The sequence below is a fragment of the Aegilops tauschii genome, chromosome 4 (genome assembly GCF_002575655.3).
Source record: "Aegilops tauschii subsp. strangulata cultivar AL8/78 chromosome 4, Aet v6.0, whole genome shotgun sequence".
Taxonomy (NCBI): Eukaryota; Viridiplantae; Streptophyta; class Magnoliopsida; order Poales; family Poaceae; genus Aegilops; species Aegilops tauschii.
Window position 1 is genome coordinate 2,420,693 of NC_053038.3, and position 24,645 is coordinate 2,445,337.

At 46.3% G+C, this 24,645-nt stretch overlaps 1 long non-coding RNA gene across 1 annotated transcript; it reads right to left on the reverse strand.

The window, feature by feature from the left end:
- Positions 1–16,318: 16,318 nt before the first annotated feature.
- Positions 16,319–19,584, reverse strand: LOC120970870 (uncharacterized). Its single transcript, XR_005765423.3, has 2 exons — positions 16,674–19,584; positions 16,319–16,556 (listed from the first exon to the last, which is right to left on the reverse strand). It is a non-coding gene; the product is annotated as an uncharacterized lncRNA (long non-coding RNA).
- Positions 19,585–24,645: the final 5,061 nt, after the last annotated feature.

Here is a 24,645-nt window from a genome sequence, read left to right on the forward strand (position 1 = left end):
TTCTCGCAGCTGTGCTAGTGCTGCCATCGGGGTATCTCATTCTGTAGCTCTAGGGTTCTCCCTAGATAACATCAACCCTGGTTCGTTTTTGTTATCCGCTGTAACCTGGCCGTTCACGGGCATCGTTATCTACCACTATCCCCATTATATCTGTCCCTCGTCGCCTAATCTGTTACCCAATGAATAAATGCCTTAACATCGCCTCGTGGAATGTTCGGGGTCTTGGACGTCCGAACAAATGCGTTGATGTAAAAAAAGCTTTACAATCTGCCCAAGGTTCGATCCTTTGCCTTCAAGAAACTAAGCTGCAAGATATTCCTCCTTTTAAGGTTGTCTCCTTCCTGCCGATCGGCCTTAGAAACTTTCATTTCCTCCCGTCGGTTGGGGCATCCGGGGGGCTGCTAATCGCTTGGGACGACGCTAATCTAGAGTGCACTAACGTTCATCTAGACCGGTTCTTCATCACGTGTTGGTTCTCCTTCCGGGCATCTGACGTCTCCTTCGCTATTACCAACGTCTATGGGCCGTGCGATCTATCCCTTAAACATGAATTCTTGGACCCCCTAATCCTTGCGTCGTCTACGATTACTTGCCCCTGGTTGGTCTTCGGGGATTTCAACCTTATTCTTCGCCCAAGGGACAAATCTTCCAACCACTTTAACACTAACGAGGCTAGGTTATTTGCTTCGGCCATTAACTCCATGCAGCTCCAAGAAATCCCGCTCCTAGACCGCCTCTACACGTGGTCTAACCAACAAGACAACCCTACTCTAGTCCGGCTGGATAGGGCTTTCGTTAGCATGGCATGGTCATCGGTGTTCCCGGACTCCACGCTCTCCTCTATGACAAGGACTACCTCGGATCACGTCCCAATTTTGTTACATGCATCCTCGGACATCCCAAAACCATCAATCTTCAGGCTTAATAACTGTCTTCTGTCTAACCACTCGTTTCTGCAGCAAATCGCCACCACCTGGTCTAGCGTGGGGCCTCGCCACTCCCATTTGGGCAGCGCGGGCATGCTTTGCCTGAAATTAAAACGGTCAAGAAATCTTGCGAAAAAGTGGGCAGTTAATGCAAAAACCCCAAAGCGTCTAGCTACCAACTGCACTACAACCATCGATTTCCTCGACAAGCTGGAGGAGTTTAGACCCCTCTCAACTCTTGAGCATAGTCTCCGAATGGCGGTTAAGGTAGCGCTTCATCGTTACAATAAAAGCCTGGCGGACTACTGGCGGCAACGGGCCAAGTTGCGAGAGTGCACTGTTGGGGATGAGAATTCGGCCTACATGCATGCCTGTGCCTCCGTGCGTTTTCGCAAAAATCAAATCAAGACTCTTCATGTTGATGGCCAAGACATCTCCTCCCACCTAGGCAAAGAACGCGTTCTTCATAGCTACTTCACCGACTTGCTTGGCACTTCCGCCCCTTCCCTCTTCACCTTCGATCTTCTGAATCTCTTCCGTGACTCCCAGCTAACTCACTCTCAGGCGCTTTCCCTGTCTCGGCCTTTCTCTATGGATGAGCTTCGTGCGGCTATTCTGGCCATGAACTCAAATGCAAGCCCGGGTCCAGACGGTTTTGGCCCGGCTTTCTTCAAGGCCAATTGGGATCTCGTGAAATCTGATCTTTTGGCCCTTATGGAAGACTTCCACAAGGGTACTGCCCAGCTAAATCGTATTAATAAAGCTTTCATCGTGCTTCTTCCCAAAAAAAGTAGGTGCCACTTCTCCGGACAACTTCCATCCGGTCTCCCTGCAAAATTGCATCATCAAGCTAAGCTCCAAATGCCTTACCTCTAGAGTCCAACCATTTATCTTCTCTATCATCCACCAGGATCAATCTGGATTTATCAAAGGTAGAAGCATTGCGGATAACTTTACGTATGCCGCTGATATTGTTCAAACTTGCTTTAAGCGCAAAAAATCGGCTATTGTGCTTAAACTTGATTTCAAAAAAGCGTTCGACTCGGTCTCTTGGACCGCTCTAGCAGCTATCATGCTTGCCAAGGGTTTCCCCGAGATTTGGTGCAATTGGGTTGATAGCCTGAACCGTTCCAGTCAGTCGGCTGTTGTTCTGAATGGCAAGCCTGGCCCTTGGATCAACTGCAAACAGGGGCTGCGACAGGGCGACTCGCTTTCTCCGTATCTTTTTATTATTGTTGCTGATGTCCTTCAACGTCTGATCTACCAGGCCTCCAATGATGGTAGGTTAGCTCACCCTATTAATCAGGAGCTTCCTTGCCCAGCTCTTCAGTACGCTGACGATACGTTGATCATCTTGCCGGCAGAGGCTGCACAACTTCAGTCCTTAAAAGATATCCTGCTTCAATTCTCTCAAGCCACGGGGTTGCATATCAATTTTCATAAGAGCACGTTTGCCCCCATCCACGTGCCTCCTGAGTTAGCCAAGGATTTAGCTGACATTTTTGGTTGCCCGGTTGCTTCTTTCCCTCAGTCCTACCTCGGCCTTCCTCTATCTACTCACAAACTTCACATCGCAGATTTTTTTTTCATTATCGACAAGATCGACCGCCGCCTTGCTGGATGGCGCGGGATTCTTCTTTCTATTGCTGGGCGAGCTATCCTGGTTCGAGCTGTTCTTCGAGCCCTTCCTATATACGCCATGACTTCTCTGCTGCTGCCGATGGGTGTTGTCGCTGAAATAGATAAACGTTGCAGAGCCTTTTTTTGGGCGGGTCAAGACAAAGTTTCGGGAGGTCAATGCAAAGTTGCTTGGGATTTTGTGTGTGCGCCTTTCACTCGTGGGGGACTAGGTTTCTCTTCTCTTCAACACCTCAACTCTTGCCTACTTCTCTCTCATTTAACCAAGCTTCACTCACGCTCCACGGCTCGCGGGGTTTCTCCGTTGGCTGCTAGATATGGGTGGTCCGACGACCAGGACCTAGGCACTACTCATGCTTATGATTCCCATGTGTGGCGTGATATCGCCAAGGGGATCCCCCTCTTTCGTAACTTAACACAAGTGGACGTCGGCAACGGTACCTCCACCGCCTTCTGGCTTGATCTTTGGGTTCCGTGCTCTACATATATTCTTGCTTCACAGTACCCTGCTCTGTTCTCTCATGTTCTCCGACCCTCGACTTCTGCTGCCAGGGTTCTAAGCTCGCCGGATCTGTGCCTCGACCTCGCTCCACGCCTAACTCATGCTGCTGAACTTGAACTGGGCTACCTGCGCAACTTGCTGGCTTCCGTTTCCTTGAATTTGCAGGAACCAGACCGACGAACAGGACGATCTGATGGCAAGCCTCTGACTTGCAATGCGGCATACAAGGCTTTGTGGGTGGGAGAGCCTATCGATCCCTTGGCAATGGCCATCTGGAAGAATTACGCTCCAAACAAATGTAGAATTTTCCTCTGGCTGGCAAACAAGAATCGTCTCTTCACCAACGAACGGCGTTTTCACAGAGGCATCACAACTTCTCCGGCTTGCCCTCTCTGTCCGGGGACGGAGTTCGTAAACCACCTGCTTCTGCACTGCCCGGAGCTCACTACTCTGTGGGGAGAACTCTCCTCTCTCACTCCAGGTATACCCGCAGATCTTTGGGATCTTTGGGCCAACGACATGCAGAATAAAATTCGCTCTACAATAATCCTCGCCATCCTTTGGAACATTTGGAAAAGAAGGAATGCAAAAGTCTTCAGGGATGACACTCGACCGGTTCACCTCATCGCTCGTTCTGCCGCTGATGATGTTCTGCTTGGTCTAGCAGATGTAATAATGAGCAAGCGCAAGGTTTGCTGCGCGACTGGGCTACCATGTTGTTTCACCTATCTATGAGATTGTAAACTAAAGCCGGATACCTCTGCTCCTCCTCCCTCCTCTGTTCCTCTGCTGCAAATATTATCTGGTTATTAATGCAAAGGTTCAGGCCGGCGTAAGCCCGCCGTAGCGCCGTCAAAAAAAAAAAGTTGATATGCTTGGGAGGAGAGTGGGAGTTAAAACATACCTTCAGTGTTTGGCAGTGCTAAAACAGCCTGGAGCGTGATCTCTGTTTCATTGCAGTAGGAGTAAAGTTGAGGATATATAGCTGTGATGAAGAACTTGATCCTTCCATTTATCACTCTAGAATGCAATGGTATTTCCTATTCCAGAGATACATAGAGCATTTTCTTTGTAGAGTGGCAAAAGTTCTGCACAGATTTTCACCAGAATGATCCAACTGGTTTGTCACTAGGAAGGTGTTGAGAGTAGCATGTTTCCCAGACCTTCTGTACTCTACATAGCTAGCAGCAGGAATTTAGCTGCTGGGAAACAGTATGCACTCAACCTTCTGTTGTTTATGTTTGTTTAGGATTTCACTAAATCATTATATGAAATGGGGGGCCCCCGATAATTTTGGTACTTGTAGGTTACTCTGCTGTTTGTTGTGCATGCAGTGCAAATATATGGTCAAATGAAGTTCCATTTCATTTAGGCAGCTCTTGCTGCTCTCAATTTGTCTAGGTAATTGTTAAACAGCAAGTCGGTCAACCTGCTAGGTTTCAGGTTCTCAAACTGAATCTACTGCATGATGCATGCGCTCTTCTCCAGTTCGATCTCTTGAAAAAGGGCAGAGCAGCCGATCAGAGGAAGATGCTGCAGCAACTAAAGGAGACATATGGCAGAATTTCACAAGTAAACCCTACAACATGGAGACAAATATGGAGCCAAGTTTGTTGGTAATGTATAGTTCGATTGCTCTGTCCGATATGAGTAATCTCATATCTATCATCGGTTCCATCATAGTTTCAATCGTATGCACGTTTTTTCTTTTTTGACAAAGGAAATATATTAATATCACGGAGATACCAATTACACCCGGCCTCTACAACGACGAGATGTCCTAAAGACATTACAGATGCACGCAACCCAAAAACAAAAAGAAGAAGAAAAAACGAAAGATCCCGCTACAGTGATCGATTCGTTGTCACTGCAGCACGAACCACCACCAAGACAACACTCTAAGTCCAAATTCTCCAAAAGCGACACCTCCAAGAAGGAAATAGTGCACAAGCGCCATCGTCGCCCTATCATAGATCTTAGGATTTCACCCAGAAGAAAATCTGCATTCGCAAAATCAGAACTTAGCTAAATCGGAATTTATTTCTTCTTGTTGTTCAATTTCGCATGGCAGGTTCAGTCGGAGCATGAAGATGAAGATGACTAATAGGGCAAGATGCAAAGGATATGTATGTCCATCTGCTGCTAGTTATTCTCTTTTGCGTATTCTTCTTACCTTTTTCTGTACCAAAAATCCAGAACCATTCTCTTCATCTCCATGGTGAATTTTGTTCTTATTTTCTTTCACAAGAATTGGGATTTTAGTTTATCAAGGGCCAAAGAGGATAGGAATATCGACGAGACAAAGAAATTTCATGTTCAACACTTTTTCATTTGAGTCGTCTCATGCAAGAGAAAAAGTGTCGTCAACAATTGCATACTACTTCTTCGAGAAGATATGTCGTTTTTACCAAAAGATGAGAAAAAAAACTCAAGGAATATATATCACGTACAATATGTAGAAACCACTGTTATAGCTGCAATCATGCATTCAGATACTCCCTGTAGTGTCCAGGATAGATTAGCACAAGAATGGCATGTTGTTCATTAGCACAAAAAGGACTCGTACATCAAATACCAGATGAGAGGGATGGACTTTAGTTCATCCTAAACTACTTTCCCGGACAGCCAAATGACTGAGGCAACACTGTAGGAATGTGGGCACCCCAGCCTAGGCGGTAACATTGGTGCACTCGGCGGTAAGCCTCGATAGCTGTAGCGGTACAGTCCATCAACTCCGTCCTCGGTGGCAGCAGTCACAGACATTTCTCATCCTTGGTGGCGGCAGCTCCGTTAAGAGGAGGATGGGCACATGTAGAATCCTATGTATGACTCGGCGCGACATGAAGGAAGGCATTAATGGGAGGCGAGACACCAAAGGAGGCATGCCAATGGAGGCGCATGGATAGTGGTGGTTTTCACTGTACGGATGGCGCGTGGTACAACAGGAGCGTCGACCACGACTTTCACCATGACTACAGGGAGTGGAACAGGAGAGATGTAGTGTGACGCTGAATCAAGGAGAGATCAGAGAGGAGATGGGATGTGGTGTCGGATCGGGGAGATATAGGAGACGGGGCGGGAATGCTCAATGGAAAAGGGGGAATGGGAGGTGGGGAGGTGACCCAATAGACCTGGGTGCATGGGGTGGGTACCCATTCGTAACAAAAAACGATGGGAGTTGAAGACGGAAAAAAATAGAAACAAGACGCGCGGGGGGGAGGGGGGTGGCTTTTTTGTGTGTCAAAATCATAAGATCTATTATCGTAGTTCAACGGAAGTACAAAATATCTCAAATATAATAAAAGTTATATCAGGATTCCATAACCACCGACCACTATTTCCGCCAGAACGAGCCGCCGACACGCGGCCGTCGCCGCTCCTCTACCGAAGCCGCCTTGACTTTGTCGATGACAACCGGGAAGTCATCATGCATGTGCCCCTAAGAACCAGCGCCCCGCAGCCGCGGTTGTCTCCATTGAACCCTTGCATAGACCCGACCAAATCTTGTCACAAGACGAGAAACATTGACCTCACCGCCCCAAGAACATGGCATGAATATACGCCGGAGCGTTATCGACTACGTCTAGACGGACGAACTCAAGGAGAACCGGAGCCCGGAAGACAAACCCGAAGAAGCGCAACCATCCGTCTGAGTGTCACGCCTGCAAAGAATAAAAACCCTAACCTAAATACTAATGGGAGCTGAGGCACCGGGATTCTCCTCCCCACCAACGTCGCCAGTCGTTAGGGGAGGAAACAAAAGGACATATATTGATTTCTTTGTTGCAATTGATTATATATGACGTTGGGAAGGCTTGATGAAGCGATCGAGCGAACAAGGTGATAGTGAAAGCTAGATCTTTCTTTGTAAGTAGTAGCGAATTGGTGATGGCCTGGTATGATTGAGGTGAGAGGAAGCGATTAATGTTGTTAATGTGGCTTGCAAAATAAATGTGCCATTAACGTTGTTTCTAAGTCAGTTGTAGTTAGTGTTGTTTTCAAGTCCAATTACAATTAATATGTTGTTTTAAGTATTTTCGGTAATGTGGAGGATACATCATTAGAGCCATGAGGGACATTCGGTAATGTGGTTGAATAGCTTTGATCATATGGATTCACACAAATAATCTTGCTTTTATAGGTATTGGTAGTAGATTGGCTTAGCTTTTGAAATTCCTTCGACGTAGTGTTTCACAAAAGTAAACCAATTTGCTTGAGGCCAGCTCACCCAACAAATGATCATATGCAGAGGAAATTTGAGGCAAGTCAGTACAGATGCCTTATTCTTGTGTCCTACCCAACGAAAAAAATAGCACGCTATTTCGCGGTTATAGCGCGGTTATAGCATATTCGGAAGGGAGACGTTACGTTTTGACAAAATCGGCCGCTACGGCGCTAATCGCGTAATTAGCGCGCTACACACGCTATAACGTTGTAGCGTTTTAACGTTATAACGTGCAGACCATGCAAAACTAAAATAAGCACAGCCCAGCAGGCCCAGCAGGCCCACTCCTTTTATCAGTCTCCCATCTAACTGGCTAACCCTAGTTCTCACATCTCATCCCCTTCCCAGTTCCCAGCCCAGATGAGCGGCGACGGCGGCGGCAACATCTGGGCGTGAGCGCAGGCGGCGACAACATCTAGTCATCAGCACGGCGGCAACATCTTCACATGAGCAGCGGCGGCATCATCATCTCGCGGCGGCGGCGTCCTCCATGTCGACTCCATCCTATTCCTAGCACGGACGGGCGATGTCAACCGCACCGTCGGCAAGTCAACCACCAGGTAATCAAGCATCCACACCGTCACATACCCACTTTCCCTTGTGCCATCTCCATGCCCTCCCCGTCTCCCGCTATGCCGCCGGCAAGGGCACCACCAGGTGAACGCCGGCAAGAGCACCAACAAAGGGAAGTAGGATTCAGAAGGAGATCCCTGTATATTCAGTTATTCATAGAAAGATGTAGGATCCAGGTGCATATTTACATTTAATTTTTTCTCCATTCTCAAATCAGAACTTGCAATGCTTTCTTAACTCCGGTTTTTACTCTTAATGAAGCTGATTGGTGGTCCAATCATGGGTCAAGTGCACCAAATCTCAGGGTATTGGCGATGCGGATTTTGAGTTTGACATGCAGCTCCTCGGCTTGTGAGAGGAATTTCAGTGTTTTTCAGCAGGTCAGAAAGATGCATGCCATATGTCAACTTGTTTATTGTCTATCCATGTGTTGATTGAAGTAGAAAGATCCTTGACATACGTTTTAGTACTTATAGTAGGACTATTTGGTGCTTGTCAATTGTCATGCTACCTTGAGCATCATGTTTGAATCTTAACCAGTATCATGTTTGAACAACTCATAACCAGAATAGTCTTTTGCTTTTAAGAAGAGGAAGAAGAATGTTAACCAGAATAGTCTTTTGCTTTTAAGAAGTGGAAGAAGAATGTGCTAATTATCAGTTCTTCATTGTCACATTAGAAGGACAACCCGGTATCTTTGTCATACTTTTCTTGCATTGGTTTCGTTGTTTTTTCATACTAAGATATCATTGCTCTAATCCCATCACCTACAGATTCACACAAAAAGACGCAATAGGCTACTTCATGACAAAATGAGAGACCTTGTGTTCATCAAGTTCAACTCCAAACTAAAGCAAAAGAGAGGGATGAAAAACAGGGACCCAATTGAGGACCACACATTTGTAGATGTTGTAGAAGATGAAGGCAATGAGTGGATCACTGGTGTTGTGCCTATTGAAGGAGTGCAAACAGGATTTGAACCTGAAGATGTACAAGTTGTAGAACCAACATTAGAAGGAGAAGTTGCTCCATCAAAAAGAAAGATAGTGTCTCAATATCGTCCTAGGAAGAAGAAGAAGTTGCTTCCTATTTATCGTGATGATGAGTTGCAATCAGCTGAGTCTTCTTCTGAATCGGAAGATGATGACATGCATTTACCAGTGAGTGATTCTGAATAATCTCATTGTGCTATGTTGTAATGTTGTTGCCTTCGGTGGCTGTTGGTGTAGACTATCTTAAAAGTCTGTGTGTCATTTTGTGTTGTATTGTTGCTGCCCCGGTGGCTGTTGATGTTAGAGACTCTTAAAACTATGGTTGTTGAAGAGACTTACCTTAAAATTGTAGTTGTTGATGTTAAAGACTATGGTTGTTGTTGCCCAGGGTCGCTGTTGATGTTTGTTGATGTTAGAGACTTTTAAAATTGTAGTTGTTGATGTTAGAAACTATTGAAACTGTTTGAGACTTACTACTTTTATGTGCTGGATTTGGCCCTTATGCATATATTGCTTGCTCGTATGAAAAATTTAGTTGCTTAAATACTTTATTTCTAGATATATTTGAATTTTTTTTGCAAACGCTATTCTGAAATATAGCATGCTATTAGCGCGCTATAACTTGTGTAGCATTTAGAGAAGGGCCTCGCTATATTTTGTAGCGCGCTATTTTTTTCGTTGGTCCTACCTAATGCAAACTAGAGGAATATTAACAAGCATTTGCGAGTAATCATAAATCTAGACGAAACAGACTATCCAGCAAATGGAAGAAGAGCCATTTATTTATTGTTCCATACATATTACAAGGTAGTATGAGCACGACGATGTATGATGGAAGGTTTAAAACATGTATGCAAGCAGATCAATCATCAAACTAGACACACTAGAAATAAAACTTGAATTAACGGCGAACGGAATCAGATGCACTCGCATTATTTACTTAGTTTATTCGAGCCAGGATTACATGGCGTGTGGTCTATCCGATGACCGGAGTCCGGGAGACGATTGGCGGGTCGCCAGCGTAGCACCAGACGAGGACGCGGTTATATTCGATATTTGGCGGCTCCAGTTCACCCTCGGCCCATATAAAGGCAAACACGTCCGGCCGCTCCGTCTCGATAACTCTAATGGCTTCACCGGCAGGCACCCCCACCAGTTCCGGCCACGCCGACTTGTTTGAATGCAGTTCCCTCGGCATGTCTTTCCCTGATAATACGATTACTGAGGATTAATAATCAAGCATACATAGAAAATAATTGAACAACGCATGCAGTCATCATGCATGGATGATCAGAGAGAGAGAGAGAGAGAGAGAGATTCCATGGGTGATTAGTCATCAGGGTTCATTAGCAAATTAACCTGCAGATGAGAGGAAGAAGTCGAGCCAAGAACTGCTTGTACTGCAATTGCTCTATCTCTTGTGATTATTGCATGCGCTTACGATTATAGGCCTAGTGCCCTCTGTATTTATATATGTACCTCCACAAAAAATGCATTGCATGTCGTGTCGATGACAACAATGCATATATAATGCTGCATCGCGTCAACCGCCCTTCGCCTACATGATTTGTACTTGCAATACGCTGCCGATGATGCCAGCAACCAATAGCATCTTTGACCAGGATGCACTGATGTATTGTCTGATATCATCAGTTTCTAAACACATGATCCCATGTTTGCTTCATATTCCCTTCGTTCCAAAATATAAGGTGTATTGCTTTGTTAAAAGTCAAACTTGTGCCTGTTTGACTATGTTTTTAGATTTAAAAAAGTATTAATATCTCCTCCTTCAAAGAAAGAAAGCTAGGGTTTCTGCCTCTCGCCGGCGCCGCCGCAGGTCTGCCTCGTCTCCGGTGGCCCTAGGGCCATGGAGGGGCGGTGGATCCTGCCAAGGGCCGGCGGGAGGGCTCCGTTTTCAGTCGTTTTTTTCCTGTCTTGTTAGGGTTTGTGTCCTGCTCAGGATGGCGAGACGGTGGCGGCTCCCTGAAGATGGAATAAAGGTCTCCCCGCCTAGCCCCCGTTCCGGCGGTGCATCTAGCATCGTTGGTAGGCGTGTGGAGGTGTGTCTCCGGCGGATCTATCTTTGGTGGATTTTCTCGGATCTCGTCGTTGTTCGTCTACATTCGTGTGTCTTCGGGTTGAATCCTTCCAACCTACGTTATTCTTCATCGGCGGCGGTTACTGTTCTGGTGCGCTGGTCCTATGGGGCCTTAGCACGACGACTTCCCGACTGTCTGCTATAACAAGTTGTGCCCGACTCCGGCAATGGAGGGGTGATGACGGCGGCACGCCTTCGGCTCGCTTCAGTGCTTGTAGTCATCGCTAGGTGGTCTGCGGATCTGGATGAATTTTTTATTTCTGGTGTTCGTTGTACTGCCATGATTGAAGATGAATAGATTGGAAGTTTTTCTGCAAAAAAAAGTATTAATATCTATAATACCAAATTTGCATCATTGGATCCATTACGAAAACTTATTTCATATTTGTTTTTTTTCATTGCAGATGTTAATATTTCATTCAATAATCCTGTTCTAAAACATTTGCATGACTTCCAGAGAAATTTATGCACCTTATATTCCAGAACGGATGGCGTATATATTGTCTTCTAGATTTCCAATTATAGAAATGATATGGCATCAAAACTACCACTATGTCAGACTAGAAATTGTGGATAGATGTACACATCTGTTTTAGAAACTCATAGCCCATATCCAAAAATATAAGGCCGGTCGCATCCCACGCCATACGATGCGATATCTGCTAGCCATTGATATGCCCCGCTTGACAAGCTGCAACGCATCGTCGTCGATACCCACCATGGGCACGCGTGAGGCTACCGAGCTCGAAGCACCGCCGCACTACCATCTCGCCGCCGCTCGCCACCCTTGCAAAACCTCCTTCCCGCATTCGAAAACATCGCTCCATGGAGCTTGCATCACCGGCTCTCGCTGGTTCCAACACGAATCCTTGCCCGCAACTGCAGTCTCCTCGTTCTCGCCGAGAACCTTGCAGCTGTCGCAGCATCCACCCCGTCGTTGTGCTTATACACGCTGCAGTAGACGGTCCCAGCAAAATCTTTTGCAAGTCGCAGCAAAACTCAATGACGATCCCGGCAAAAACGTTTGCCTGTCATAGCAAAATAGCTGTTGTAGGTCCCAGCAAAAACAATCAATGTCCCCAGGTTGAAGCTTGTCCATTTGTCGGTTGTAGCTTCCTCTTCCACCAATTGCAGCTTTTACGGTTGCGCGATCCCAGCCCCCAGCTTCCTGTCTCCGGTTGAAGCTTTTTTGGTCGTCGGTTGTCGCTTTCTCGGTCGCCGATCCTAGCATTTGCCATTGCCAGATGAAGTTTCTCTGTGCGCCGGCTACAGCCCCATGGTCTCTGATTCTATCAAAAAATGACAACAATCATAGCAATTGGTTTTGTGGTTGCAACTCCGCTGCACGCCAATCGCAACAATTGCAACACCCCCACATGACGTGTATGCAAGAATGGATTTGACATAGGAAGACAGTTTCTCTTCTTCCCATTAGAGGTTAGTGCAAAGTAAAAAAAGTTAATGTATACCCTCTGGGCCCATTGACTAATCCAAGGAAACATTCATAGGGATATGAGGATTGTGTCTATGTTAGTCTATGTTAAGTGGTTGGATGATGAATGGCAGGGCAGGGCTCAGAGTGTTATCACCAAGCTTGCCAAAGATATTGCAAGGTTGAACAAGAGAGTGACTGGTCTAGAGGGTACAATTACTCGACCTACGCGCCAAATAGAGATCGCCGTCAAATAGGGTTTTCGTTCTCCTTCTGCGCTGATGATTACCTTCCATCAGAACAGACCCATGTAATTGTGTTGTTGGGCCTGCTCTGCATCAAATCGCTCTAGGCTACTGGTGATCCTTCTCTTATGGGTCGTGAGCCACCTTTTCAAAGAGGATGCATGGATATTCTTTGTTGAATAGTCCCATCTTGCTCTCTCATACCGATTTCCCACCAATTTATATATGTTGACAAATTAATTGAAATATGAACAAGTGGCTTTGGGAATAAACAAACTGAGGATGAGAACAAAAGAGAGACCTTCAATAAATGAGCAGGAGCAAACGGGAGAAATGTGTGTTGTTGTTGTTATCTCATGTTCTCCAAATTGCACAATCATGATTTGTGATGGGGTGTCAGCCGGTAGTTTTACAAAACCAAATTACATAATATTTTGATATTTTTACCGTATTTTTTATGGGGTGTCCTCGCTATTTCTCAAAAGAAACTACCATTTTTTCGCCCATAAGTTATTTTTTGACAATGTAATATTTTTGGGTAGTAAATTTCTTCTAGTGTAGTAAATATAATGTGTATAGATTACATTGTTTGTGTAACAACACCGACTATATTACAAACCCCTCATTCTTAGAGCAGCGATTCGGCGCCCAGACTCATCTACACCTGCATGAAGAAAAAAATTCAAAACAAATAGTTTAAAGATTCAAAAAAATTCTAGTTTTTTTACCTGGTAGATAGTTTTGGTGCGCGAGGTGCGCTCGAAATTTCAGATCATTTGGACATCTAAGTAGGTCTCGGCAGAACAAGCAATTTTGGGGTCTGTAAAAACTTATTGGTCTTGCATTGTTCTGGCCCAATTTGTCTTTTTACTGAGAACTACTCATATGTCCAAATGATGTAAAATTTGGAGCGCATCTGACGCACCAAATTATCTACCATGAAAAAGTTTGGATTTTTTTGAATTTTTTATTTTCATTTGTATTTTTTATCGAATGCAGATGAGCTTGGGTAGAAATGGATATTTGCCTCATTCATCCTTTTTCGCCCGATCGTTGGCCCGTATTGGGCTGGCTCGTGTCTCGTCTTGCTGGATGGCTTCGATTTGCTAGCTAACATCTTTTGTTATAGATAATGTACGTTGACCTCCTATATATATGAAAACTATAAGAAAAAAATGTTGCCATCAATTTATCTTCTACTAGTGAGCACAAGATGTTTGTGGTAATGCTTGAGTGAGTTGCCCTGGCGGCGAGCTGCCAAGTGACCTCTGAATGTGGCGGTGGACAAGGTTGGGATTTTCTATGGTTTGACCTTGTCAAAAAACTTAAGCACAAAATAAGCTCCCCACGAAATTATTTCACGATCTGACCCTTTTCAAAAACGCCAAAAGCCGTGGCGTTGCTGCTCTATTTGGAAACGCCAAGCCAGCCTAAGTTGCTGGCCTGTTCGGAACGCTACATGGCAGGGCAGAAACGCCAGCATCTATGGCGTTGCTGTAAACGACAAGGACTTTGGCGTTGCTACCCCAACTCCAAATGTCATAGGGTGCGGCGTTTCCAACAAGAAGTGCCCATTTGCCACTTATCTATTAAGGAAAGAAACGTTGTGTGGCCCGGCGTATCCATGTGGGGCAGAAACGCCACAAACCGTGGCGTTATCAAAAGGGCCAGATCGCGAAATAAAATCGGAGAGAGTTCATTTTGTGCTAAATTTTCCTGATAAGGTCAAAACAGTGAAAAAGACTGAGAAGGTTATCTTGCGCTAGTGGTGAGCACAAGGTGTTTGTGCTAATGCTTGAGCGAGTTGCCTTGGCGGCGAGTGGCTAGCAAGTGGCCAAGTGACCGCTCAATGTGGTGGTGGACAAGGCCTCGTACATGATCCTACCCTTAATCGATTCATTGTTTTTGCCATTAGCAACCTTTGTTACGTGACACGGCCACTTGACCCAGACAACCCTGGTACATGGTGATTGGCGTTTGCTCTATAACGAACCACGGGCATTGTACAGGGGATGTTGTATGGAGGATGTGCCCAAGGGACACGGAGGGCAGCCCTCACACCCGGCTCAATAGTTTAGTTTAAACATTCCCTTGCGCTGATGGGATTCAATGACAGATGTGCCATGTGATGGTCAAGCTCATCATCTAGAGATTGACTGTTGGAACTAATCTTGTTATTAGTATTAAGCATTTAATATTAGGTCATGTTTAATTTGTTGCGTTGTGTAATAGCCACGTAGAGTTGCATTAGTCAGCCAAGTACAGAGAAAATTGCATGCTCGGCAACATGGCGTAGCGGCCGGATCAGCAGCAGAGAGATAGAGCAAGTGCACGCAAGCAGGTCGGCAAGCCAGGAGATGAGTGGTCGTAGTCATGTATATGTGTATTAGGTGACCAAGTGATCAGTGCATGTGGAGAGATGTGACCTGCATGCACATGTACTATTAGTGTGGTCAGGTCGTACTTAGTGTGAGGCTGCATGCACGCAGTTTGGCCTGGTTGTATGACCGTTGAGGAAGGCAGTACTAGTGTTGAACATGGGCGTGCAAGTAGCTTGTGGTAAGTAAAAATAGGATCAAGTAGGTGCGGCTTGACCGGCGTGTGTGCATGCTAGTGGTTAGTGGGTGCGTGATAGTCGTGTGAGTCCGGCTATTAAAACCATGTATTTGCATCATGTATGTGTGAGAAGGAACAAGAGAAAAGGCAAGTGCGTGTGCCACCAAAAAATGCTCTGCGTGTTCATTATCTTCTTCCACCTTGAGTTTGTGTGCGTGAGTCTACTTCCTCCTCCTGGGCTGTTCCAACATTGACCACGTCTAGATATATTGTGGTCAAGTGGACGCTAGGCACCCATCAACGAGGGCGGAAAGGAGGATAATCGGTGACGCATGGGATGCTACATTAATATAGAGCATGTGCGCCAGCACAGGGTAGCACGAGAGTTTTTTCGGTCATGCTTATTAGGCTAGATGCGTGTGATATATTCTTTTCTCTCATTGCAACGCACGTACATATTTGCTAGTACTAGTATATGTATACGTGCAATGCACGTCAATATCAGGCAAAATATATACATGTTGATATTAGGCAGAAAATTAATTGCACATTAATATTAGGTAGGATGTCAATTACAAGTTAATTATATAATAGTCTATATTTGGTATGTTATTAATTGCGTGCTAAACATGTTGATCGGTTACCATTGGAGGAACATAGATCATTGGATTGACACTGTTTGATGGCTGAGATTTGTTGAATATGCCTTTTTGGGTCTTTTTATATTGACTAGTCAATGTACGTGCAATGCATGTTAATTTGGAAATATATTAAGTGCATGCGGATATTAATTAGGATGTTATTTACGTGTTATTATGTGATTAGCACTATTTTTGGCATGAAATTAACTGCACGCTAAATGTGTTGAGCGCTTGACATTGAAGCAGTCTAGGTCGTTGGATTGACATAATTTGATGGCCAAGATTAATTGGATATGCCCCTTTGGGTCTTTTTATATTGATATATATATAGATGATGTAGATATAGATAGATGATACTAAATATAGTATCACGCGGTACTCACTATCAAAAGGTATTGTAAACCTGCTTCGTGAGTTTCCATTCCAGGAAGGATCGCGTTTATTTAGCATGTCTTAATGTGTTTACATTTTGTATTGTAGCAAAAAGATATAGTAGTAAATTATTGCATTTATTATATCATGAGAAGATACATATTGTTCTTCTTCGTTGCTTGCACATACGAGCTTGTAAGAACATTATTCTGACCCATCCTTGCTACAGCAACAGAATGTCCTTCCAAATTGTTTTACGCAAGAACTCGCTTTTGCCTCGTAACCTTGGCTAGCACATGTATCCTTGCATTTACCATCTGAGCAATTCGGCGTATCATCACAATTCCCTATACGAGCTGTGGAGAATAAAATGTAATGCAACAAAAATAATCAGAACGCCACAATAACTCCAACAAATGGTACAAAAATATAAAACTATATGTGCAAGTAAATAAAAATGTTTATGTGCCTACCTGATGTATCATATGATTGGGCAGTGGTTAAGATGGCCAACAAAGCCACTATGCCTAGTACCCATGTGATTTTGCTTCCAAAAGCCATGGATAAGAGCTACACACTCCTTCTGTTGTATAGTTCTTCCGGTAAAATGTTATAGAACTAGTGATGTCGTTTCTTGTGTTTATATAGAGGGCCACTAAAATTGGTCGCAATCAATGTCTTCCATATTTGTTCTTTCATGATAAATGATTTCTCCCATATCCAAGCACATTATTATTAGGATACATTCATGGCAATAAACTCATTCCTATTTATTCTAGTATGCTGAATATTTTCTCCCAAGATCAGACTCATTGGTTGTTCAAGGTAAATCATTAAAATAGATTGCACGTAACATTGATGTTTTTGGCTTAAATCTTCTACATTATTTTTTGTCAATCATTCCTATGCTAGCTGGAATTAATCAATTCTACTGAGTATTGGTAAATTGTTGATCCAACGATATGTCGAAGAAGTAGGAACGCGACGGAATCATGTAGTGGTCTATCAGGACAACACCACGGGTTATATAGGTTCAGGCCTCCCCGAGGACAATAGCCTTAGTGGCGCGTGTATTGCACTGATATCAAAGAAGGATAACAAGGGCCTTGGAGACTAATCAAGATAGGATCTACAACTAGGCAGGAGATGGGATGTGCCATCACGTCTAACATATCCGAAGTAATGCTTACATGGCTATATGGATGGAATTTTTTACAAGGCTTTTATAATTGGTTTAGTTTCCTTTTCTCATTGTAATATGCATTATGATCCCATTGCATTGATCCCATTATTCCATAGACTATAGCATGCCCATATCATTTTGTTGAGTTTGGTTTGCCTTGTTACCAGATTATTTATAGTTTGGCACAATGTTTGTTTCTATCTATATCATGTAGGGTTTTGCGCCAAAGTTGCAAATTCTTCTATTCCTGTAGAATTCTCTGCACTCGACACACTGTTCTCATATCATTGATCGAGTGGCATCTTCATTTGTACACAAAATATGGTATGTATATGTTGCATGACTGACCGACACACAACATGTAGCATGTCTATTCCTAAGTGGCGAGACATGTGTGACTCAACTCTTGGGTAAAGATGTACACCCTTTGCAAAAGCATTCAATCTGCTCGACTAGCCACTATCCACGGTATTGGGTAAATTAATATGGTTAGCTCTTTTAAGCTGAGCCCCTTGGCAGGGATGTTCTAAAATAGGTTGTGGTTAAGTCACTCAGGGTATTGGTAGGCCGTCATGGGGCACCCGAAAACCACTTGGCAAGGCCATAATTCGAGGCTATAGAAGATTAGGCGAAGCCCTAGTGGTCAATATGTATTTTAGTTCATTGTTAGTTAGTTGCATGCCTGTCATCTTGCAACCAGTTATACATACACTAACTTGTTAATTCTGGAATTTCTGCGTTGTTAGGAAATTTCCTCAGAGGAGAACATGATAACCCATGGTTGTGCGCAAGTGATTTCAATGAGTTGCTCGATGAGAATGATCAATCTGGACTCTGGAGGTGTGCACAGGGAGGAGTACGTGGATGATGGATGGTTTTCGGGAGGTGGTCAATTTCTATCGCTTCACAGATTTTGGCATAACTCGAAAGGACTAAAGGCTAAAGCTAGAACATCTATAGTGACAGATGAGGGCGAATCGTAACTTAGAAGAAGGCCACCTTCAAACTGCTTAAAATCAAGAAATTGTAAGGATGTTGGACTACCGCGTATTTGGGACTACAGGCAGCAGGGAAACAGAAGCTCTTTGAGAACACAATGGTTGCACACATCTAGAGAACCGAGTCTGATCCTTGTGCCTTGCTAGTTGGCATTAGTACATCAGACTGGGATAACGGGGGTGGTCGGCAGAGGCCGTTCAAGTTCGAAAGTGCATGTAGTAGGCATGGAGCGTACCATAGAGGATTATTGGGTGCCGATTAACTAAAATTTGGAGCATGTCTATGAAGCACTTGGTGAGGTTAAAGACATAGTAGATACTACGGAAATGGAGCAAGGAGGAATTTGCTCTGTCAAAAAAAGCTAAAGACTATGTGTGCAATGTTATAAAGAGTGAGAGCTAAATCCCTGTGGAAGGGTGAGGGAGTCCTGGATTAAGGGGTCCTCGGGCGTCCGGCCTGTTAGCTATGGGCCGGACTGATGGGCTGTGAAGATACAAAGACCGAAGACTCTACCCGTGTCCGGATGGGACTCTCCTTGGCGTGGAAGGTAAGCTTGGCGACCAAATATGAAGATTCCTTTCTCTGTAACCGACTTTATGTAACCCTAGATCCCTCCGGTGTCTATATAAACCGGAGGGCTAGGTCCGTAGAGAGGAAGGATAATCATAGTCATACAGACTAGACTTCTAGGTTTTTAGCCATTACGATCTCGCGGTAGATCAACTCTTGTAACACTCATATTCATCAAGATCAATCAAGCAGGAAGTAGGGTATTACCTCCATAGAGAGGGCCCGAACCTGGGTAAACATTGTGTCCCCCGTCTCCTGTTACCATTGACCTTAGACGCACAGTTCGGGACCCCCTACCCGAGATCCGCCGGTTTCGACACCGACATTGGTGCTTTCATTGAGAGTTCCACTGTGCCATCGTCAAAAGGTTTGATGGCTCCTTCGACCATCTACAGCGATGCTGTCTAAGGGGAAGTCTTCCTCCCCGGACAGATCTTCGTATTCGACGGCTTCGCACTGCGGGCCAACTCGCTTGGCCATCTGGAGCAGATCGAAAGCTACGCCCCCGGCCATCAGGTCAGATTTGGAAACTTGAACTTCGTCGCGGATATCCGTGGAGACTTGAGCTTCGACGGATTCGAGACCATGGCAGCCGCTCCCTGCCACCACGATGAACATGATGTAGATCTGTCATCAGACCATACCCAGGAGATAGCACCTATTGCTGCTCTGGCCTTAGATCCGGAGCAGATCGCGCCATCCGAGGATGGGAAGCTCAACCCCGCCATGGAAGCCACAGATTCAGCGGCATTGGAGCCGCACACAGACCTAACTTCAAGTGACATCTATGTCACCAGAACCACGGACTTGTCTCCGGTCACAGGTTCCGAACCATGTGCGTCCGCATACCTCGAGCTTGATCGGACATCTATTGTCGAATTTAGCTCCGCGGACATCTTCCGGCACTCGCCACTAGGCGACGTGCTAAACTCATTAAAAAATCTATCCTTGGCGGGGGACTCACAGCCGAATGATATCCAGTTCGAACTAGAGGCTGATGATGGAGAATTTCGTTTCCCACCCACCGCCCACTTCATAGCCACTGTCGAGGACCTAACCGACATGCTTGATTACGGCTCCGAGGACATCGACGGTATGGACGGCGATGCCGATGAGGAGCAGGGCCAAAACCCGCCGCTTACCGGACGCTGGACGGCCACTTCTTCATACGACATATACATGGTGGATACACCTAAAGAAACTAACGACGATGACAAACCCAGGCGTCAGTGGCGCCGCTCTAAGTCACGTTATGCAAAAAATAGCAATACCAGCACTGGAGTAAACAATACTCCGGACTATGCCGAAGACAATGAAGACCCTGTTGGGGCAATCTCCGAACAGGATGGACGGGAAAACGGGCAAGTTAGCCCTGACGAACAGGCCATACACGACGACTCAGAGGACATTAACTACCTTCCGCTCTCCGAGGATGAGGTGAGCCTCGGCAACGAGGATTTCATCGTGCCTGAGGAACCTCTCGAGCAGGAGCGCTTCAAGCGCCGGCTAATAGCCACTGCAAGGAGCCTGAAAAAGAAGCAGCAGCAGCTTCAAGCTGACCAAGACCTGCTCAACGATAGATGGACGGATGTCCTAGCAGCCGAAGAATACGGCCGCAAGCGCCCAGCCAAAAGCTACCCGAAGCGCAAATTACTACCTCAGTTCGATGACGAGGCGCCAGAGCCCGCACCATCATTGCGCAATGCAGCTGACCGACCACTACGTGGTCGGGATAAAGCAGCAACTCAAGCCGAACAGCAGCCCGCCCTGCCTCATCGTAAAGGCAGAAATAAAACAGCTCGTGGTTATACATACGACCTTCGGCAGGACCTGGACAATAGAGCAGGACATACCAGATCGATCTACAGATCGCGAGGACGTGCCCCGACACGTGACGATGACTATCTATTCGGACGTGACAGGCCTAGTCACACCCAGGCCGAAAACCACAGACGGACTCCATCGGAGCTACGTCGCAATGTGGCCCAATATAGAGGCGCCGCACACCCTCTTTGCTTCACGGACGAAGTAATGGAGCGCGAATTCCCACAGAAGGAAACCCGTGAATATCGAATCATATGATGGAACAACTGACCCCGTGGTATGGATCGAGGATTTCCTTCTCCACATCCATATGGCCCGCGGAGATGACCTTCATGCCATCAAATACCTCCCACTAAAACTCAAAGGGCCATCTCGGCACTGGCTAAACAGTCTGCCTGAAAACTCTATTGGAAGTTGGGAGGATTTGGAAGACGCCTTCCGCGACAACTTCCAAGGTACATATGTCCGGCCACCAGATGCCGATGACTTAAGTCACATCGTCCAGCAGCCCGGAGAGTCAGCCAGGAAGCTCTGGACTAGGTTCTTAGTTAAAAATAACCAAATCGTTGACCATCCGGACGCGGAAGCCCTAGCGGCCTTCAAACACAGCGTCCGGAACGAGTGGCTCGCCCGCCACCTCGGTCAAGAAAAACCAAAATCCATGTGAGCCCTTACCGCTCTGATGACCCGCTTTTGCGCGGGAGAAGACAGCTGGCTAGCTCGTAGAAGCAACAGCGCCAGCGATTCAGGCACTTCCGAAGTCCGAGACGGCAATGGCAAGCCACGACGCAGTAAACACAAACGTCACAATGATAATGAAAGAACGCACGACACAGCAGTCAACGCCGGATTCAGCGGTCCCAAACCCGGTCAACGGAAAAAGCCATTCAAGGTAAACAGAGACGGACCATCCAATTTAGACAAGATATTGGATCGGCCCTGCCAGATCCATGGCAACCCCGATAAACCAGCGAATCACACCAACAGAAGTTGTTGGGTCTTCAAACAGGCCGGCAAGCTCAACGTCGAACACAAGGGGAAGAGGCCGCCCGGTGACAGCGACGACGAAGAGACTCACCAACCAAATACCGGGGGTCAGAAGCAATTTCCCCCCAAAGTAAAAACAGTGAACATGGTATACGTGACACACACATCCATAGGGGAGCATGAGAAGCACTCCCTCCGGACTAAGGATCATACTACGGCCACTTCAGCTGAAGTACAAAGCGGTCTTATTAAACCGCATAATTTGTCGGCCATTAAGCCGCCGGTCTCCATTCAGCAGGACGGACCAATTTCAGAGCTGGACTAGCAGTTCGGCTTCTGCCGTCCGCCCCATACACCTGCGAAATTTGTACCGCGCATACATAACTATGCACTTAAAATACCCTGGACATCGGCGGAAGCACAATACGGACGGGCCTACAAGTACGCTCATAACCTCCTTCCTTTTTTTTCTAAACACTACAGGAATCAGCTAGTTTGTCGTCTGGCGGTAACAGACGGCAAAGAGCGGAATACAGACGGCAAAGAGTTTGCCGTCAGCCGGCTGACGGCAAAGAGGATGGCGACAAAGACTGCTTTGCCGTCAGCTTTTATTCGGGCATACGGCAAAGATTTTGCCGTCAGCCAAACTACTTTTGCCGTCCTGCACGTATACCCCAGACGGTAAAGAAAAGCATCGTTGCTATCAGCTAGAATCTGTGCCTTTGCCCTCTGCCTCAAAAATCACTAACGGCAAAGAATGTTTTTATATTAAAAAAAGGAACAAACAGACCACGACAAAAACCACAATATCCATCAACACTTGCTGTTCCAGTACTCCACGGATGAATTTCACAATACAAAATTGTTCCATTTCACAAAATAAATAGATTACACACGAACGGATTACACAGAGTAGATGCAAATGAATTAGTACACGCAAATGAATTACACAGCATACAAGAGGCATATCTCACCAAAAAAATTACAAGAGGGATGGGACTCAAGGCGTCCACCACTGCAACGGAGCTTGCCACGCTCATCCACGAGGTGGTGCGGCACTGCAGCATCAAGGGATGGGGCCGGTGGCTGGTGGGGGCGACGGGATAGGGGCCGGAGGCCGGCAGGGGCAAAGCAGGACGGTGCTGGCTTGGCGGCGCCGGAGGCGGAGAGGAAAGGAGCTGGCGGCCGGTGGGGGCGACCGGGGACGGGGTCGGCGGCCGGCGGGGGACGGGGCCGGAGCCGGCGGCCGACGTGGGCGACGGGGTAGGAGCGCTGAGGTCGGCCGTGGCGGTCGGTGTGCGAGGTGGTGGCCGGTGAGGCTAGGGTAGTCGAGGTGGTGGGGGCGCCGGTGTGGTCTGGATCGAGAGGGAGAGAGAGGTACGAGAGAGAGAGAGAATCGTGGTGGGCAGGTGGGCAGGTGGGGGTGGGGTGGAGGATAAGGTGAGGTCGTGGGGCACGTGGGCCGTTGGGCGTCGGGTGGAGGATAAGGTGGATGTGTGCACCAGATTCTGCCATGTCACGGATCCGCGTGATCGATCCGTGGGCTGTGTTTCTTCTTTGCCGTCTGCATTTATATTACAGACGGCAAAGAGCTCACTTTGCCGTCGGCATTTTATATTACAAACTGTAAAGATCTTTGTCGTCTGTAATATAGAATGCAGACGGCAAAGTGAGCTATTTGCCGTCTGTGTTTTTTTCCGCAGACGGCAAAGTATATTTTGCCATCAGTTTTTCTTTGCCGTCTACTGATGACGGCAAACCCTTTCTTTGCCGTCTGTCCGATGAAAAGCTGACGGCAAAGACGCCCCTTGACTGCAAATTAGCTGTTTCCCGTAGTGAAACTACTCTTTCTTTTTCATTATCCTTTACCACAGGTGGCTCAAAGGCTGGTCATCTCATTGACTCTATCGGAGTCCGGGTTCGTACATTCACCCAAAGGTTATTCCTGTTAAGGAATCCCTTTACCGAGGAAAGGCGGCGCAGACGTGCGACAGGAGGTCCAAAACAACTTTTTGTAGACCGCACTCTCTATTTCGAGCCAGTAAAGTGCCTTTTTCCTCAGCCTTCGACCCCTGGCATGTCAAATAGCCGGGATGGCGGCGTTGTTATCTGTAAAATAACGATTGGCATATCACTCAGGTCCCGTGAACATAATCCGTATTCAGTATTTGCTTTTTTGTAAAAAAACTGAATTTTGCTCCTTTGGTTGTTTCACACACACCTCGGCACAAAATTGCCAGGGGCTCGGTATGGGAACAAATGAGTTGCCGACAAGTCCGAACAGCTTATTAGCTTACTTCGGCGTCGCGAGTTTGGTCTTATATGCATCAGCTCCGAATCATGTCTTGGGTCAATAGTTGGGTTGCCCGGCTCCTGTGCTTGCTACCTTATGTTCCGCTCTATCGGCTAGGGTAGTAAAGGGAGAACTACTGCGATTGTGCTTCCGGTTCATCTGGTCAAGCACCTCAGTAGAGAAAGCCGAAAACTGACTGTCATGATGAGGCGAGAGTTGGTCAACCACTCAATGACTTATCGGAATCTTTGTGGGTGGGAGAGCCTATCGATCCCTTGGCAATGGCCATCTGGAAGAATTACGCTCCAAACAAATGTAGAATTTTCCTCTGGCTGGCAAACAAGAATCGTCTCTTCACCAACGAACGGCGTTTTCACAGAGGCATCACAACTTCTCCGGCTTGCCCTCTCTGTCCGGGGACGGAGTTCGTAAACCACCTGCTTCTGCACTGCCCGGAGCTCACTACTCTGTGGGGAGAACTCTCCTCTCTCACTCCAGGTATACCCGCAGATCTTTGGGATCTTTGGGCCAACGACATGCAGAATAAAATTCGCTCTACAATAATCCTCGCCATCCTTTGGAACATTTG